This window comes from Octopus bimaculoides, chromosome 1 (genome assembly GCF_001194135.2).
Source record: "Octopus bimaculoides isolate UCB-OBI-ISO-001 chromosome 1, ASM119413v2, whole genome shotgun sequence".
In the NCBI taxonomy this organism is placed as follows: Eukaryota; Metazoa; Mollusca; class Cephalopoda; order Octopoda; family Octopodidae; genus Octopus; species Octopus bimaculoides.
The window spans coordinates 192,891,395-192,895,542 of NC_068981.1; the positions used below are offsets into that span (position 1 = coordinate 192,891,395).

Genomic DNA, 4,148 nt, shown 5'->3' on the forward strand with positions numbered 1-4,148 from the left:
TATATACACAGGCACAGGCATAGCTGTGCAGTAAGAAATTTGCTTCTCAACTAAATAGTTTTGAGTTCAGTCCCACTGTGTGGCTCTTTGGTTAAGTGTATTCTATTATAGCTCTGGCCCAACCAAAGTCTTGTCAGTGGGTTTTGTATTCAGAAACTGAAAGAAGCCCATTGTTTATATATGCATGTATGTATGTATGTATGTATGTATGTATGTATGTATGTATGTGTGTAGGTATGTAGGTATGTGTGTAGGTATGTACGTATGTATGTATAAATGATGGGTTTTTTTCAGTTTATACATGTGTGTGTGTGTGTGTGTTTTACTGCCTTCTTGCCTTTACATCGCATAATAGTTGTAGATAGAATTGCAAGTGTTATCCTTTGTTTCCAATCTTCAATGAAAACATGTCTGGCCATGAGGGAATATTAACTTACTTGTAAACAGGTGAGGGTTGGTGAGTGGAAGGGTATCTGGCCATAAAAATCCATCCTAACAAATTGTCTCTGACCTATGCAAGCACAGAAAAGTGGGAATTAAAATGTTGATGATAATGATGAAGATGAAAGAGAAATTAGGCATAAGAGGAATTAGACGTAGTGTGCAAGAGAGGAGACAGCACTGAAGTACTGAAGGGTGACCGCAAGATGGTGAACATTTCAGATGAGATGACAAAGGACCAGGATACCTAGTGCTTTGCTGTACTCAAAAAGTTCTGTCCTCCACTGATGTTAAGGCCGTTTGCCCTGTTGAGGAGTCCTGGGCCAGTGCCATGTAAGAATACTCAACATCATCATCATCATTATCATCATTTAGCATCTGCTTTCCATGCTGGCAAGTGTTGGACAGTTTGACTGAAACCAGGTTCCAATCAGATTTGGCATGGTTTCTATGGCTGGATGCCCTTCCTAATGCCTACCATTCCAAGAGTGTAACGGATGCTTTTTATGTGCGACCGGCTTTTTGCCTGTTATGTGACACTGGCATCACTAATAAATGTGTCCTGATTTATAAACCATATAAAATGGTATTGAAAGCAGTCTTTACACATGGCAGATGTACTGGTACATCAAACACCAGAAATGTACAGGAAATAGACTCCCTCAAATACCAGTGGTGGGGTGGATCCTTGGAAGTAGTAGACAGTTTCTGTTACTTAGGTGATCTGGTTACCAATGGTGGAAGTTGTTCTGAAAGCATAGCTGCTAGAATATAAATAGGCTGGGCGAAGTTCAGAAAGCAATTACCCCTGTAACAATTACCTCTGTAAGTTATTACCTGTGTAACAAAGGGCCTCTCCCTCAGAGTGAAAGGCAGATTGTATGATGCCTGTGTATGAACAGTTATACTACATGGTAGTGTGAGATGGGCTGTGACTAGTGAGGACATGCCAAGGCTTGAAACCACCTGTGCTGGTGCTGTGCAGGAGGACCCAGTCCACTCTGTAAAGTGGTTGGCATCAGAAAAGGCACCCAGCTGTAGAAATCATGCCAAAGCAGACATGGAGCACGGACAGCTCTTCAGCTGGTCAGCTCCTGTCAAACTGTTCAACTCATACCAGCATGGAAAATGGATGTAAAACAACAGTGACGATATTTATCCATTACTTCACCTGATATCAAAATATTCACCTTCATTGCTACATGATCTCACTTAATATCTAAATATTGCTCCATTTCCTCCTCAGCTACTAAATATATACCCAATGGCTATAAAATGGGGATATTTACCCCATTGCTTGGTTTAGCTTTAAACAGAAATGCTTTACCAGTGTCTGTCACTGCCACATAATTACTCATTGAAATAATCAAATTTGAATATATTTCAAGCAGTTTAAAGCTTCTGGTGAGATATAATCTGACCATGAGTTAATATTTTAGGTACTACTTCTTAGGTAGAAAGGTTTTTATATTCTCAGAAATATTCATTATTATTATTTTTTACATGTCTAAAACAGTTACACACTAGTAACGTCTGCTTATGACAACACATGCTTCACAGATCCATTTGCTTTTGTCAAATGTCCCTCCCTCAAAACTTTGCAGTAGAACTCTTGATCAACAGTCTGGCCCTGGGGGATGAATTCTCAATGCAATTTATCACATTTCCAGAGGTGATACTCGTTGCAGGTCTCCCACATTGCTCATTGTCTTCCAGAGAAATTCTTCTGCTTTTGAAGCACCTGTGCCACTTGAAACATTGCGTATGACCCATTGCCTTATCGCTGTAAGCTTGCCGATGCATGCTCCATGTGTCTGTGGCAGACTTCCCAAGTTTAATACAAAGTTTCCTGTTGGCTCTTAGTTCCTATCCAGAACAAAATTGCAGACTACAGCATATACATGATCACAAAAACACAAATTTCACAACTTGCGATGTCACTCAACAGACTGCCTCATGAAGGTCACTGCCAGTTCTCACTGCACACACAACCATGTGCTACCATTTGTTGGCATGCTACAGAACTAGTCTTGGAAATTTTCGATACCACCTCCCTTTTTTTGACATCACCCCTACATATTCTGCCCAATGCCTCACTTTGCATTGCTCAAAGGATTTTTCAAACATTTATATCATTTACTCTTTAGCAACATTTAAAATGAAACCTAGGTTGATCATGCATATTATTTTAATTGCTGAATTATTTGGTCCTCCCAAGAACTATCCAGAAGTACCTCTTGGATATTTTTACAGTCCTTGTCAGGGTTATTTCTTTGTATTTATTCTTTGATGCAAAATAGTTTTTTTTTCTCTCTCTTTTATACATTGAGTGAATGTCTATGTCTCGTAGGGCTTTAAAAGCTATTGTGATGGATATCCTCTTCTGTATTACAGTAATATTAGTGACAGATGGCTGTCATTTGACTAGAAAGATTCACTTGTTCAATCAGCTGAATTACTTTCCCATTAAATTGCTATGTAACTGGTTGAGTATTCCACAGACATGTGTAGTCTTCAGAGAATATGACAAGGGTATACCTTTTGAATTAAAGATACAATCCATCTGACAGGCTTCTATACAGTTTTCATTAACAAGTTATGAGTTGACCTGAATCTATAGAGAATGACATTTTCCCAAAACAGCATGCCTTGGGATTGAACCAGAGACCTCGTGGAAGTGAAGCAAACGTTTTAACCTACACTATCACATTGCTATATATGTATATATAAATATGGCCTTCCTCCTGCACAGTGGGGTGGCATCAGTCAAATGCTACAACAATGCAAGGAAGTGTATTGTGACCATCGATGTACAGTAATACATCACTGTACATCGATAGCCTGGTCAATAGTGACAGTGATATATATATACGTGTGTGTGTGTGTGTGTGTGTACACATTCTTATATATATATATATATATATATAATATAAAAATATATTATGTATAGTATATTTGTATATACTCCGTCTAGAATAACGAACCAGTACTGTAATATCTTGGGTTTCAAGGGTCCACAACTGCTCAACATTCTTCCAAACAACCTCAGAAATTTGTGAGGTGTAAATGTGGAGGTCTTCAAAGAGTGTCAGGACAGATTTCCATCTAAGGTACCAGATAAACCCACATCGTGGCAAGAAACAACACAGAGAGGAGCATCTCCGTCTAACTCACCACTTCACCAAAAACACTACAGAAAAGAAATCCAAACATACTGAAAGATGGTGCTCTAGCATGGCCTCAGCCTCTGGCAGAAACCAGTAAAAGATAAAAGATAAATATATATATATGTCTTTGTTTGTGTGTGTGTGTGTGTGTGTGTGTAGGTATACATATACAAATATAAAATCTTGATCAACCATGTAGTACCAAACTTTCATATTAAAATAAAATTATCTTAATTAAGAATCAAGCATTTTTGTAGAGTGTAAATAATTCATTAAAATTAATTGATCAATATTGATATAAACCAATAAATTTTACAAGTAAATTCAAGGACAATAATATTAATTTACTGCAGTGTACAATGAAAGAAATATATAATGTGTTGTTGTACATAAATACTTACCATAAATGCCATCCATACATATATATATGCCTTACACACACACACTCACACAGACACATACATACACATACATACACACATCCATGCCCACACCCACTCATACACTCACACACTCACCCTCCACACTCCACACACACAA

The 4,148-nt window shown here is 37.9% G+C and overlaps 1 protein-coding gene across 7 annotated transcripts in view; it reads right to left on the minus strand.

Moving 5' to 3' along the window:
* The window catches only part of LOC106871616 (tripartite motif-containing protein 45), a 248,443-nt gene that overhangs the window by 991 nt on the left and 243,304 nt on the right, over window positions 1–4,148 (minus strand). The gene's annotated exons all lie outside the window — the stretch shown is intronic.